The 16,684-nt window shown below is 41.6% G+C and overlaps 1 long non-coding RNA gene across 3 annotated transcripts; it reads left to right on the top strand.

Moving 5' to 3' along the window:
• The first annotated feature begins 9,717 nt into the window (after nucleotides 1-9,717).
• On the top strand, nucleotides 9,718-12,552 carry LOC117847410 (uncharacterized). Of its 3 annotated transcripts, none has more exons than XR_004638626.2 (6): nucleotides 9,718-10,068; nucleotides 10,155-10,301; nucleotides 10,386-10,503; nucleotides 11,381-11,446; nucleotides 11,982-12,212; nucleotides 12,333-12,552. It is a non-coding gene; the product is annotated as an uncharacterized lncRNA (long non-coding RNA). The 3 variants fall into 3 exon arrangements; XR_004638625.2 differs by having other exon boundaries at nucleotides 9,718-10,095; nucleotides 10,165-10,301; XR_004638624.2 differs by having other exon boundaries at nucleotides 9,720-10,068; nucleotides 10,165-10,301.
• Nucleotides 12,553-16,684: the final 4,132 nt, after the last annotated feature.

Genomic DNA, 16,684 nt, shown 5'->3' with positions numbered 1-16,684 from the left:
ACCGATCCACTGACTCTCCGATGACTACTTCAGCCTCACGAGGGCGCTCGGCATGAAAATGTGATTTCAGTCGAGAAATTTGAGGTGACCAGAACCATTCTAAAGAGCTAGTAGGATTAGACGCAAACGAGCACTCATTGAGATTAGTGATGTGCAAACACTAATTTCGAAGAAGATTGAGTCATATATTAGAACTATTGGTGGTTTTGATTTGGTTATTGGGGGTAGTCCATGCAACAACCTGGCTAGGAGCAACCGTCACCGCAGAGATGGCTTCGAGAGCGAACATTCTTCTCTAGTCTAAAATTATTTTAGGATTCTTGACTCCATGAAGTAAGTGGACTTCTGTAGTCTTTAGCGTATCTTTGTTGTCTTGTTCCAAAATTCTAGCATTTTGCTTTTTTATCGAACTATTGAATGATATGAAGGTTGACTGGTGTTATTTTCATGTCACTCTAATTTAACATGCAAACTCTCAAAAAATTGTAGAAAGGATCAAATTCTATTCTTTTACCTATAATTTATTTATCTCATGTTTATTGCAAGGACTAAATTAAATGTTATAAACATATTTACTCTATTTTTCCCTACCTAATATTGATCAAATTCTTTATCTAATAGGAAGCATATAAAACAAGCAAGTTATATGTTGACGCAAAATCTGGATGTCAGGCTCTTGTGTCGGTCAACACGTGAGGACCTGAGAGATCTGTTTAACTCCGGTGCAGGCTCCAATTGACTTGCGTAGGTGCATGGTGTGCCAGTCAATTTTCTGCAATTGATAAGATGAACACTAAATTCTTGAGCCGATTGGTTGCAAAGCTTTCGAGCTCATAGGTGGGGTTACTTTGAATAAACACCATTAGAATATGCTTTTAATGTAATCATGTGGTGTATCAAAATAAGAATATTAATGGCATGTGCCATCGGCTATATGAGCCGATGGGCTAAGATAGAAGCAAGATTTAAACAACAACCATTAAAAACAACTTGTCTACCACTCTCGCGGTAATTAAATTAATAGATCTAATTAATGTCATAAGTCAATAGATCATACGTAATCGAGATAGTATGACTCATAGGGCGTTAACTTCAATCTATTAACTTGAAAGCCTAGATTATGGCAACAAGGCCTCGCACGCGTAGCCATCAGCTCAATGATGTCATCCTACTGCTGAGAGAGATGAATCAGACCCAACCGAGATAGCATCGGCTCAATAGCAATAGGTTGACCCTAAGGATCCAACGGCTAGTGATACAAGGGGCAGGACTAAAAGATCTATCGAACCTAGTAAAAATAGGCAATTAAAGCATGCAATGTTTAAAAAAGGACTAGGGAGATGATAAAAACAACCTAATCAAATCTAAGCAATTCGATAATTGTGGGCGTTTGATATAACTAAGAGATCGATACGATTCAACTTAATCAAACCAAACAAACTCGATAACTATGAGCACTCAAAGACAAGCAGGAGATCGGAATGATACAACCCTATTTGAATCTAAGCAACTCGATAACTAGCCTTACGCTAAAGGATCAGGGTATCATAATTAACTAAGAAATCCCTGATATAGATAACATAATGACCAGGGTGACGGCACTGACATGCTTGCCGGAGATCAAAGCCGATGCAGACCTACTTGCTAGAAGAAACTTGCCGGTTTCTACTCTCCTCCTAAAAACTAAAGGCCTAGTCGATTACGACACAACTGTTACAATTATGCCTAAAAACTACCTAAGATAACATCTCCACATTTTCCTTTATTTGGTGAAGGCGCCGCACTTGCATCGGACTCTCCCTCTCATGATTCCATCAGCTCCTGGAATCTTCTCGCCGTTAGTTGACTTTGGTCAAAAAACCGATGTCAACAGATGCCCCCCAATTTTGGAATATAATATTATGTTCCAAAATTACTTCTTTTGTCAGTACCTCCATAGATCCCAATCCGATGCACTTTCCTGGCAAAAGAGTTCTCGCTGCAATCATGACCCCTTTCTTCGGGTCACGCGATAGTGTTTCCTTGATTTTTGAGATTGAATCAACATAAACCATTATATAACCTTCACTCCTTCATCTTCTCCTCTAAGCCAAGAACTCCCGCTGCCATAAATCTTGAAAGCTCAAACATTCACCGCGACTAGACCACAAAGATTTCCTTCACCAGCTTTGACCCCAAGCGCCTAGAGCTTCGCAAGCTATAACATCAATGGTGACTTCAAAATCTATTCCGGAGGCACTGTACTTGATACTATTCTTTGGCTTTTATAGATCCAATTTGGTATGCAAATCCCTTCACCTAATTTCTTTCGTTCCCCAATTTTGATGCGTCGTAGGAACTTAGAAGCAATATCTTAATCCCAATTTTTGACCTTAATGGAGCCAACTTCTTGGGTCCAATGGGTAATGAAGATCCCCTAGAATTCATCAATGCCGAAACTCAAAAAATCCCTTATAAAACTTCATCCATGGATTTGTGTGCTTGGAAAGATGTCTTTTGTTCATGGCCAGGCAAAATCCAGGGGTGGAGGACATGGTATAACAGGGTATCTACTGTTAAAAAAGTGTATTGGGATGGATCCTATATTGGCCATTGCATTGAACTTTCTTTATAAGAAATAAAGGAAAATGAATCTCTCTTAGCTACTGCTTTATAGTTCTAGTCTGATGCGTTAAACGCTTTCATGTTTGGGGATGGTCCAATGGCTCCTTGTTTGTTGGATGTTTATATGCTTATTGGCCTTGACATTACATCCCTTGTCACCCCGTTCGACTTCAAGTGCACCACTCATCACAAACTGGAAACCAAGGGTGCAAGTGGCTGGAGCAAATACATCACCACTTATAGCAAGACTTCAAGGCAATTTGTTTTTGATGATAGGGAACACACAACATTCCTCGACCTCTAGCAAGAGAAATTTGTTTTTGGTGGATCAACTCTACGTCCAACAACAAACATGCAATGTTTGGCAAAAAAGCTAGCTGTCAAAGGAGCGATCCCGCTTGGAAAATATTTGCTAGGAGTTGTATACTCATTGATGCATCAGGTAACTGTTAAGTTATTAGCTAGCTCACCCATCAGCCCAATCGGTGGTCCCTGGTGGTTCATTCAACTGTGGCTCAGTGTCTACACCGCATCAGCTTTGGAGAGGGATCTTACAAAAAGTACTTTTCCTTCCTCCGATGTTGAAGGCGTGAAACCCACGCATCGCAGGTGTACATCTCACGGCGAAGCAACATCGGTTTTTCCTGGGGTTCTCTAGTAGCCGATCTGTTCGAGACTTTTTACCATGAATTTATGCAAGAGTTGTCTATTTGGTTTGTGTACGAAGATCAAGAAAGCAATTTTGAATTTTTAGTCGATCAGGATTTTGACCAAGTGGGTGTTGATGAAAGCAGCACGACTCTTCTCTTGACATCGATTTCGCCATGTATCCTCCTTGTTGGCTTTGATCAGGGCCGTACTCACAGTCCTTCTTAGGAATTCTATCATCCATCAGTCTTTGCTTGCTAGCTCGACTTTGGAATAGTCCCAATCGGCCTATTTTTTATTGACAAGGTAAAGGCAAGAGACCCCCTGGACCGAGCTCTTCAGTTCGATCGACTGCGAAATGTAACTTCCTTGGTGCCTCCTCTAGCTTTATTAGAATGGAAATGACTCATCGACTATGCCTCAAGACTCTTCGTCCGATGGTGGAAAGAACGAAGAGAGCACTTAGCGTGCCGACTATTTGTGCATTATCGCATTAGAAATTATCCTAAATACAAGTCGAATAATGAGTAAAGAATCTCGCTCATAACTTTTTCAACCTCTACTATTCCAAATTCTCACTCTTCATTCTGTTTAGGAAGAAGATGAAGAACAATCTCCAATCGTAAGTAACAATGGCCAATCAATTTCATATGGCCCACCTACCCCAAAACCAAATCTAGGAGCTAGTGCCCCCTCCCCCTAGTGACTGCACTGCTCAAAGGTCCTCCTCTCGCCAAACGCAAATTACCAGCCAAGACATCAAGCTCGAGAAAGAAAAAGACACCAGATGAAACTGTGCAAATTGGAACTTCATCGGTATCAATATTACGACACTTTCATGCATTTTCCAATGCCCCCCCCCACAAATGTCTCCCATTTGAATTTACCATTGCAAATACCTTCTCCCACTCCAGAAATCCTACCTCCACTGGTTGAAGAGCTCCTGGAAGAACAAAACCCAGTGACTGAACCAGCACGAGAAGATACTGATATCGTATCAGAGGAATGCGCAATGGTATGATTCTGATCAATTTAAACATGTCTTATGATTCATAACCTTCTCACCCAACATTATTGCAGGATGTACAACCAGTACTGCCACGCCATCAGCATCGGCATTGGCATCAACATCGGCATCGGCATCAGCATTGACATCTGAATCAGATGAAGAGGACTTGTAGGAAATACCAAACCCGCAACAACCACTGTCGCCAATCCCGGTAACACTTTATTTTAGAGAAAAAAACTAGCAATTATAGTTATCTATTCACACATTAACTCGCATCGTCTTTCAGGAACTTGCTGATCACTCGAATATCTCCTCGTCAGCTATGGAAATACCACATAACCTCATTACTTCCCCTCAGAAGACCATAGCCAATGGGGACAACACATGAACCGACATCCAGTAGCAACAAATTCAGGTAATGGAATTTTCCCCTTCTAATTTTGATGTATCCAATGATGCTTCAGTTTGAGTATCTCTGGCTTTTAACAGGCCGTTGATCCATCAGCATCGACACTTTCTTTCAGCATCGATGAGTATATTGATGATGAAGAAGTCAGCTCCAACCAACATGCGCCATCGACTCCATCAGACATCAAGGATCAACTCTCAACCATGCTACAATTGCTTCGACAAGAAACAGCCATACTTGTGGAAGACACCAAGCCAATTCAGAAGATATACAAACAGATCAGAACTCAACTAGCCTCAGAATTGGCGACAACCCTAACCCCCGCAGCCTTCATCGAATTGAGCTACCTTTGGGTTCAAACTACACAAAAATGTATAGCCGATCGGCGGGCCAACCAACAAGCTATGATGTAGATGGAGATCGATCGGCTACAAGCTAAGGAGCTAAAATAGTAAGTTGATGGACTCTTCGCCTCTGCCTCTGCTGCAGAACAAAACATGAAGAAACTAGAGACCCAACGGGATCAACTAATGTTGAAAGTGCATTTAGGCCCCTAAGTGAGTTTTTGTGAATTGAATGATAAAACGATTAAAGGACTAACTTGTTTGCTTAAGATTGTGTCCAGGGTTTTATTCTCATATTTATAATGTGATATTGTCTCATATGTTGAAAGTGTATCATATGGCTCACAATGAAGATAGCAAGCAAGTGTGTGATCCTATAATGCAAATGAAAGATGAATGACAAGCAAGGGTGAAGTGAAACTTGGGGATATGTTCTATGATGTTTCATCTATAAGTCCCCAAATCATGTGATAGCTTGATTGACAAGAGAAGGGATCATGAAGAAAAGAATAGTGATATTCACAATTGGACATTGCAAGACGTCATACGTATATGATAAAAGGACATGGGCTTATGTGTTTCATATTGGTCTTATTATTGGAAGCTTGCAATTCATGGGATATTCTATTATTAATCAAGAACAAGCATTTGAACAGGATTTCAAATGGAATTCATTGTTGATGTAAAAAACAAAGCTAAACGCAATGTGGTAAGAATAGGTGAAGAAATGAAGCGAGATGTTAGAGCGAGGGACTAATCAAGGATTGGTTAAGCGATGGCTTGGACCATGTGTGTTTTGCTAAGGTGAAGTGGCTAGTATCCGAGATGTTTTAAAGTATCATATCTAAGCCTTACCGAGGGAAGCAATGCAATGCATCTAATCTATTATGATTGATAAAATGGAGTGACTTAAGGATTCAAGTATATCTTATCATGAATGATGGAAAATCTTAAGTCACTAGCTCAAGTTGGATGTGCTCAAAATGATAGCAATGTTGAGAGCCCTCAAGTGAATATTGATCAAAGTATGGCATGGATGAAGACTTATAATCTCAAGCGGATAATATTGTGTTTATATTTATTCTTGAGTATAGGTATGTCGTACTATCAATAGGAATGCAACATTAGTTAATTGATAACACCGAAAGTGCTCTTAGTTGACCTATGTGAGATTAACCTTAAGGAAACCCTTGAGTGAGCTAACTCACCCGACTCAGCTGACTTAAGTCGGTTGAGCCAGTAGGTGGACCGAGAAGGTGTCTCTGGAGGTTTTGGAACTAACTCAGTCAAACTGGTCTCATCGGTTTGGCAGATCGGTCTGACCAGTCTGAGGGTTCAAGGTGCCAATGGCTAGTTTTTCAAACCAGATCAGTCTGGCAACCGATCTAACCGGTTGGAACAGGTCCAACGGCTAGTTTCTAGTGTGTGGGGTATTTATACCCTTAGCCCCCTCCTTGGTCAGCTAGTGGTTAGACACGCATTTGACATTATCTAGTGACTAGAGAAGCTCTCCCCAACCTCTCTTTATGAGACCTGAGTGATTCTTGTGAAATCTTTGAGTTGGGTTGAGAGAGTGATCTTGTGTGAGCATTAGAAAGCTGAAGAGCAATCCATAACTTGAGCACTTGTGTTTCGCGTCGAGAAAGACTTTGAAGCATTTGTTACTCTTGGAGGTGTGCCTCTTAGATGGCTAGGCATTACCGGCTAGCTCCCAAGGTGTGGTGAGCAGCGGCAAGTTTGTGAGGGCTGCGATCTTGCCTTCGCAAGGAAAAAGATCATCTAGTGGAGATGAGGAAAGTGGTTGAAAGAGACCTTGTTTGTTGGAAAGGAGTTGAAATAGACTCGTAATCCAATAGGCTCCTCAACGGAAACGTAGGATTCATTGTGGTGAATTTGAACTTCAGATAAACAAATTCTCGTGTCTACATTTGGTTTACCTCACTTGTTGATTTCTAGCAAATTACTTGTGCTTCCGCTTCAATCTACTTGGGTGTGCTTGTCGCATGTGCAGGGACTTCTTTATCCTGCTGGAAATCATCTACAGAAGCCACTCTTCAAGTTTGGTTGGTGCTAGAAGTCAAGAAGGGACTCGAGCAGCACTTAGTGTGCTCACTGTCTTGGACCGGTCTGGGAAACCGGTCTGACCGGCTGGCCCTGGCAGTGCTGCTGGGTGGAGTGGATTTTGAAGAATTAGTCAACTTGTCTATTCACCCCCCTCTAGATGACATCAAGGTCCTTTCAAATGCTCAAATTGGACCAGGTAAACTAGGAGATCATAGCAACCAAGAATCAAGCCAACGACTTTCCCACTGCAATCCAGGAGAAGAAGAAAGAGCAGGCTCACTTTGTCAAACAAGTTTGCCATCAGCACGAGAACATTATCAAAACCTCAAGATCCGACAAAGAAGACCTTCAGCTGATTGATGATGTCTATCAAATCCGCCTGCATGCGGTACATGCCATTGAAAAGGCCTTGTAAGAAGCAATATAAATCTCCTCCTATTAGTTTGCTTATGACTTTTATGCATCTACTTTATTCTGAAGGTGAAACATCAATATCGGCTACAGCTCCTTGATTTGACTCATCAATAGTCAACCTCATCCTCATCCAAACTCACTCTAGGCCAAACACGAGAGTACTGTTTCCTTCACAAATTGGGAAAGCTAAAGTATTCCTTTGTCGTAGTAGTTCACACCTTTCCCATGCCGTATTTTTGCAACACATATCCCTTTCTGCTCTAAATACACACTGAGAGCGTATGCCGTCCTCCATAATCCAAGAACATGGATCAAAGAATAGAGATTGTAGGATGGAAGTTTGTAGTGTTTGATACTTGTGGAGCACTCACACCCTCCCAATGGAATCCTCGTGAAATAGAATACAATGCTCCTTCCCTTCACAGCCTCTATCTAGGGACACACAAGTCATGATGCAAGAAGAACCCTTGTGATGTCCCCACGAGAACATAGTCTACCAGCTCCTTGATGGTGCCGTCGAGAAAGGATCTTGTATTTTTTTTCTTTTATTTTTTTCTCTAAAGGCAATATCAATAGATATCGGCTATCTAAAGTCGATGAGAACATCGGCTGTTAATCAAAGAATTGCACCTTATGTATCAACCCATATGCTAGGGTAATATTTCTTCAAATATCTTCCGTTCAATGCTTTAGCAAAAACTTTCCCCTCAAGAGTTTCTAGTATATAAGCATTTCCAGGGACGCATCGGTTCACACGATAAGGCCCTTCCCAATTTGGTGACCACTTGCCAAATTTATTATCTTTGGTCCTTGTTGACAGCAATTTGCGCGTCAATTTGTGATCCGCAAGCGCACGGATCATCATAGCTTTTCTCTTCGAGTATTCCATCCAAGGTTTATCCATCCGTGGGTCAGCAGCAAACTAACTTAGTGTTTTGTATTTAGCTCAACGGATCTAATCCTAACATAAAGCATAGATTGTATATGAAGGGTAATCTTGATATAAAGATGAATCATAAGAACACAGATTGATCACATCCACAAACGAGGCTAAAATGCACCCAGGTGCATTCTGTACATCAAATGCACAAACCCACCGCACATGCCACGCGCCATGCACCAAGGAGTTCCGTCACTCATGCATGCAAAATTAAATGGAGGCAACCAACCATATGAAACCACCTCACACCTCAACCCACCCACCAGGATGCATGCATGGAATCTTTTTTTGATTTGAAACGAAAAAATACAATATCTCCTAGACCGCAGATCCAATTTTAGATCCGTTTGAAGGAGGTTGTTGGAAAAAAATATGCTTAACAAAATGAGATCCATGAAGGCTATATTGATGAAGTTGTTTTTTCAAGTACGTAATTGCAATATATTGTACTGTGAGTTGTAAGCACTTCTACTACACAATTGCAACTTGGTTGTAGCATAATTTAGCACTAGTTGCAACTAGTTATAACCTAGTGTAACCTTATTACCTGTAATTAGTTATAACTCAGTTGCAACGCATTTACTACTCTAGTTGTAACATGGTATGGTTGCAACTTCTACTGGATAGAATTGCAATTGGTTATCATGGGTTGCAACCAGTTACAACCTAATTGTTTCTATTTATTACTAGTTGCAACAAGTTACTATCCGGTTGCAAGCCCAGTTAATACTAGTTGTAACTCAATACTACACAATCACTACTTGTTGCAACCAGTTACTACTACCCAATTGCAACCCCGTTACTACTTATTGCAACTAGTTAATACTCAATTGCAATACAATTGCTACTCTGGTTGCAACAAGATATAATTGCAACTTAAAATTGCAATTTGATGTGATTATAGTGACCACATGCAGATAATACAGAGTTATAACTAGTTGCAACTCTGTGGTAGAAAGAGTTACAATCGGTAGTACATACATATGCAACTCGCTTAAACGATAAAAAATATATCCATATTTGATCTAGTTTTGTTACGAATATTTTTTTGAGACGAATGCAACACCAGTTTATTAATCAGGGTTACAATTTAGAAGAAAATTTGTGTTAAATATTCAAACTAATAAAAGATTCCATGCATGCACGTAGTCTCGTGAAATTTGTATGCTAGATGACTTTACTTAGTAAATAGAAAAATATAAATTAACTTAGAAATCATACCAGCATGTTTTGCTCCGTTCCAGTACGCTGTGCATTTTACTTACGGGATGCACCCGTCCCTCGCACCAACACCCTTTAAATTCTCAAACCACACCCGCAGCCGTATTTTTGTTAGCCTCGAGCGTAAAACCTTCCTCCATTAAACTATATTTATTTCATAGCTTATTTGTAGAGCCCAACACAGCACCAGTTTTTGCTCCCACATTTAGCGTCGTAGTTTCGTGCGTACGCATTTCTTCGCCCCGCGCCTCCTACCAATTCCTAACTGCAGTGCGACGAATTGGCGGTGCAGATCCACGACGAGTCGACGATGCTGTCGAAGCACACAGATCCGGTGGCTGGCGAATAGCCACAAGCTCGTCGCCGTTCTCCTTCCATCCCTCCCGGCGAGCGCGACATTGGTACTATCTAGCTGGTGCGGCACCACAAACGGCTTCTGCAGGTTCTGAGATCCATAGTTTCGACCAGCTTCCTTTTTCCCGTGTTGCTGATTAAAATTAGTTTCTTGCAGCTCTAGAGGGCAGCGGAGAATGAGATCCGAATAGGATTTGAATACGTCGGGAAGAACTACAGGCATGAATTTGCAGGATGGAGTCGGCGTCAGATTAAATAAAGAAAAGAAAAGGCATTGGATAGGTGACTCGGAAGGTATATTCTTATATGCAGATTATTCTCATTCCCAATTTCTTTGTCGTATGGAGATCTACCATTAAGCGATTTCGATTTCTGTAGGTCGACATAGAGGATCTGCATTGCCATCGTAGATAAGCATGACCTCGCCGCCGCAGGGACCTGATCCGCTCAGGGATGTACGCGGACAAGGCTGATCCGCTCAGGGATGCACGCGGACGTAAGTAGCCGTGCTCTGGGATATCTTCATGTTTTCTATATTTGATTTTAATTTTCTCCCACATGCCTTTGTTCTGACGATTTTCCATGCCAGCAGTAGATAAATTTTGTTAGCCGGTTGGATGTCTAAAACATCACTGCATGAACCCATGGATATTCTCGGTGCTTACATTGCTTATTGTTATTACTATTCTTTTCTTTGTATAACCTTTGTGGTTTGTGCTGACTTTTTCTACACGATACAACCCAAGAGTACAACTATTTATTCTTATGGTGAGGTCTGATTTTTTTTAACAAAGTAACAAGGTAGTCAATTCTATCATTTGTCATACTAATCAGATGAGGCCATGCAAATCAATATGTGATGCCATTTGTATACAAATCTATGAGGGAGTTATTTCTTGTGTCATAATGAATTTCCATATGAGCCGGACATAGTGCGATTCATAAAATTCAGTACATATACTACATTTTAGAAAAAAGGAGTATAATTCTGCTTAGCGAGGAGTATATATGTAGCGTTATGAAAAATATTTCTTAATTTTATTGTGACAATTACTTCTTTGTGTCTGAAAATTACTTCTTTGAATAATAATAATTCGAGCTGATAATGCTTTGACATTTGAATATTACTACTCTCAACTCTTCCCCAAGTAGTGTAGTATTTTTTTTCATAATTCTTTCCCTCTGATCCAACACTGTGCACTGTTGAACAAAAGGATTCGACAACACTGACTGCTTCTTGATCTAGTAAAAATTATCCTATATCTCCAGTGAACCTGAACAAAGTAGGAAAGATGAATTATCTTCAGTGACACTGATTGATTCCTTCTGATCCTTTGTAAGGCTAAATATTTCTCATTGTGCTTGCTGAATAGGAAAGAAAGAAGCAGAGGAATTCTCAAAGGAAGTTCACTAGTGGAATCAGTGTAATCATCCTGCAGGTATTGACTCCTATATGAAGACTGGCAAGTCATTATAAAAAACTGCTCTAAATTTTTTAAATTACTTCTTCAACAACATTGCGGATATTACTTCTTCATGTTTGGAAAATACTTTGAATAATAACAATGCCAAACCATGATTAAGATTTGATGCAAAATTACTTGTTTAAGAATTGGAAAAATATGTCTAAAATGCTATTGAATACAGGAAAATAACTTGAATAAGGTTAGTATGAGTGAGCTAGAATTTTTGTACTACTCTCAATTCATTATAGAAATACTGCTATAAAATTTGAAAAATACTTCTTTAAGGTTATTATGAAAATTATTACTTCTTTAAACTCGCCGTGCTTCTGGTAGTACAAAATATGTGATATGACTGAATGTTTGTTACTTTATTATTATTATTATTATTTCAGCACAATATTCTAATATGCAGTATTCTCATTCAATAAATGGAGTGTGTTACTAACTTACTATTGACTGGATCCAACAAATATTCTCATTCAGATTTGTTTTCCACATCTATATGCAGGTATTACTCCGAGGATGCAGACACATTCTCTCAGGAGAGCCAAAGGTTCCTAAATGCTTCCAAATGCATATAACTGTTTCTCTAGAGAATCCGAGCTTGCCTGTGCAACGAACCTATTGTAAAGGCACTCGAGCTCCTGTGACAACATGAAGACGTGGTGGTTTCTTGGTGCACGGCGAATGGTGGGCAGTGCCATCATGATTGTGCATCGTGTGAGCTTGCATGTCACATGTTAGTTCGAATGTTTTGTTTAATTACTTTTGGAGATACCTAGTAGTAATTGTTACCTGCACATAGATTCTACTAATTTAATTGTGCTTGCTGGCATGTGTGCTTGCCGGCAATATGCAGAGCAGGGCGATATTCACAGCGGTCGTGGTGTGGAGGTGGGCAGCATCGACTAGCGGTAGGGCATGTCACGACGTCCACAGTGGCCAGTTGGAAGTTGATGGTGCTCCACTAAAGTTGCAAGCATATAAGACGATTGGCTATATGAGAACCGCCCAATTTAAACTCGAATTAAGTGAATTGACGGTCATGCCAATAGAACGAGAGTTGACACTTGTCTTGCGACGTGTCAAGTGACAACCCACATCTAGAGATGTAAGACTCGGTGCAATTCAACAAAAAGCGACAAATCTGGTAGTCCCGGTAGGTGTTTCACAACATGCCTAAGATCGAGCAATACCAACCGTACAAATCTCATATCACCATATGAACCATAAAGAGCAATTTTAAACATTACACAGGTTCGACAATTAAGATTACAAGTTCATTACCTACGTGGTTCAAATCTGAAATTTAATTAAATGAGCTCCAAAATACAAGTTTTGGACTCATGACTACAATAAAATGAAATTGAAAATTAAGGTTTAAGTTTTCCCAACACCTAACCTATGAAAAGAGCACTACTACGCAGTGGATATGTTAGATAAATGCAAAAGAAATGATGGTATAGTTGCCCAAGAACACCATCGAAGCAACAAATGACCGCTCTAGTCACTCATCACCCACCCTTGGATCGGCGGGGTAAAAGTGACTGAACACGGCCTCTAGTTCACCTGCAACTTTAGTCAACGATAGCAACATGAGTACAAAAAGGTACTCGCAAGTCTTGCGCAAATATATAACAAGGAGCATGCATAAAGGTGAACAAGGAGTAAGGCTTTAAGGTTAAGGAGAATTACAAAAGCCTATCCTTAATTTTTGACCATAAGCATGTGAATAACACCCTATGGATAGCTAGCAAGTTTTTATTAATCTTGCCCAAACCCACCACAAAATTTAGTTGAAAATAATTGCATCAATATGGTAACATAGAGCATAAATATATGAACAAGTAAGCATCCGATGACTCTACGATGAATTCATGGGACTTGAGCTTGCTCATAATCGAGAGCGCGGCAATTCGAATTGATTTAACCTTGCAAGGGTCTACTCTTTACCCACACGACTCGAACACCTTGCGGCTCGCACACCCGATCAATGGTGCACAAGGGGTACTCATGCCAACCCTTTCCCAACCGTCCCGAACTATGAGTAAAACACGCCTAGCTTGTGTGGAGGACGACCTAGGTCCACCAGGGACACTACTAGGCTCCTCTACATAGTCCAAGGACCACACATCTAGGATCGTGCCTCATAGAGCGAGTCAAGTAAGGTATTAGGCTTATTCATCCCATTCAGGAACATGTGGTAGCACGAAAAAGGGTGCTCAAACCAACGACAACAGTTGACGGTCTTTAATCGACTCGAGCGGCCTATGTTACCGAGACTCCATTCTCGTGACCCTACACACTGCTCAAATCTCATATACAATTAACTATCATGTTCATTTATTTAATAACATTAAAGAATCTTATTAGAATCGGTGTTGATTAACCTATAACCATTCCCTTACCAAAGTGATCATTATATGTCTAAGCATGGCTAACCAATTAACAAGATTAATTCATTATTACCCATACTACTCGAGCGACAAGGTATATGATAACAAAGCAAGGGAGGCCATAATAACAAAGACATAGGTCCTAATAATGCAATAAGGGTTCGTTTAGTTTTGGGACGAAGTGGGTTGGGTTGGAGCCGACCCACTTTTATGGGTTGGAGCCGACCCATCTCATGTTTGGATGGGTGGGTTGGAGCTGACCCAGTCTTTTGTTTGGTTGGAGAGGTTGAGGGTTGGGATGGATGTCCATTTAACACCGTTAGTTGTGGGCCCCACCGGTCAGCTTCAGGGCCTACCTGTCACCCTCTTTCTATTTTCCCCCTCCCTTCCATCATTCCCACCAAGCCATCCTCCTCTCTTATCCTCGTCGAGCCATCCTCCTCTCTTATCCTCGTCGAGCCATCCTCCCCACCGAGCTCGCCCGGCCGATGGCGGCGGGGCTCGAGCTTGCCCGCGCACCTCCCCGTTGGTACTAGTGGAGGGTGGCGGCGGAGGGCGGCGCCGGCGTCCGGTGGGCGAAGGGTGGCACCGATGTCGGGTGGGCGAAGGGCGGCGCCAGTGGAGGGCGATGGAGGGTCAGGCGGGCAGCGGCGGCAGCGCCAGTGGAGGGCAATGATGGTGTCGAGCGGGCGGGCGGACGCAGGCAGGGCGAACGGAGAAGAAACGGAGAAGAAGTGGGTTAGGATGATTCCATCTTTTTTGGGGGATCGGATGAACCCGGATCTATGAGGAATATTCCTCAACTGGGTTGGACCCAACCCCCACCCTCTCCAACCAAACATCGGTCGAAGTGGGTCGGCTCCAACCCAACCCACTTTGACCCCAGAACCAAACACACCCTAAGATAACCCACATGCAACCCATAGCGATACATAGTAACAATTTAACTTTGAAAAGTAGGAATAGTATGCATAGCTGTTTGCCTTGGTTTTCCTCGGGCTCAACCTCAACCTCTACTTCGGCCTGATGTTGATGCTTTTCTAGATGATTTACAAGCCTTTTAGGATTTCATGTGCTTAATGGTAGTTTGTCTTGTTTATTTTATATCTCCACATTAAAAATTGTTTTTGATGTGAATCCAATTCTCATGATTTTGTATTGTTGTTTTCTATCAGTGCAATTTATTTCATAATTGTTTCTCAACAAATGATCCTAAACTTGCAATTCCGTGCTTACTTTTGGCTTATCAAGCAAAATAGTTTCTCTCATCGTTCTTCCATAATTTTGTACTATTTTTAGGTAGATTGTTCTGATAACAATTTGTTTCTTACGGTTTCTATTATTTCCCATGCATTTCATGAGCATTTGCACTCAAAGAATCATCTCTAATGCATGCACACATTTTATTCATTTTAGAGAGTGATTTGCTGGAGAACCGGAGAACGTGGCCATTGAGCCCAGAGTTGCAATTTTCCAATTATCATGCAAATAACAAAATTAAGACAGAAAACAAGCATAAGATTTAAAACACCATGAATACCATAGATTCCACGAATACAAGTTCCATATCTGGAACATACATCATAAATGGAAGCTAACAAAATTAACCACATGATGTATAAAGAATTTAACAACTCTTAGAGCAAAATAAATCATAGAACCATATACAGAAAAGGAACATGCAAATAATCATTTTTTAAAATAAATTAGATATCATCAGGAACTCATTAAAACCAGTTTCACATTTTTAGCATTTTTCTACACATTTCTATGCATTTTCCAAGTTTGCAGCTATTTAAAACTAGGAAACAAAATAAAACCACGGTCATCTTGCATTTCAACCCTCAGATCTATTTAACTCTTGCACAAAGGTACCTGAAACTTCCCCATACCCCCTATCCTTCTTATTCTCTCACAGCACCCCCCACGCACACGTACAGAGGCACGGCGCGGCATGGCATGTCTGGCTGTGGCCCTGGCTGGTGGCGTCGGGGGAGACGGTGCGGCGTGGCGGGGAGAGCGGCGGGGCTTACTGGCGGCAGCCCAACGGCAAGGAGGAGGTGGTGTAGCGGCTCCAGGAGGTGGCGGTGGGCGGAGGACAGTGGTAGCCGGCGAGCGCCTTGCACGAGGAGAGGGAAGGGAAGTTGAGCGGCGGAATGGGTTCACGGGCTCGCGAGGAAGCTTTGGGTGCGAGGAATCGGCCGGTGGCTTATCGTCAGCGGTGAATCAGGTGGCAAAGGCGGCAGCGGCGCTTGGAGGTGGCGGCGGTACGGGTGGCGGATGGGATAGGGTTTGGGGGAGCCGGCACTCAGGCTTATAACGAAGGAGTGGGACGGAGCCATAGTGGCCAGTCCGGCCATGGTAGCGCGGCAGGTGCCATCAGCGCTACCCAATGGGCGGGCGCGCAGGTGCGGGAGAGGAGGAAGAGTAGGCTGATGTGTGGGCCCGGCTGAGTTCAAACCGTTCAACTTTCGCCACTCAAACGACCCAGCTACAGGCATCCAAAAATCTCACAAAAATACTTATTTGAAAGATAAAATCACAAAGAACACAATGACACAATAATCACCTCAAGAACTTCTTAGGTTTTCACACAATTGATAAAAGAAAACAGCCAAAACTAAAACTTAGGATGCTCATCATAAGTTAGGCCCGATCGAAGGTCAAGAATTTCCAAGTCCACATTTTCGGTTGGCACACGAAGACACTTCGTTAGTTGAGATACATGAAACATATTATGAATGGCAGAAAGTGATAGAGGAAGTTCCAATTGATAGGCCACGGTGCCGATTCTTTTGGTGATTTTGTAAGGTCC

This window comes from Setaria viridis, chromosome 3, assembly GCF_005286985.2.
Source record: "Setaria viridis chromosome 3, Setaria_viridis_v4.0, whole genome shotgun sequence".
In the NCBI taxonomy this organism is placed as follows: Eukaryota; Viridiplantae; Streptophyta; class Magnoliopsida; order Poales; family Poaceae; genus Setaria; species Setaria viridis.
This window is presented reverse-complemented; position numbering and strand designations above follow the sequence as displayed.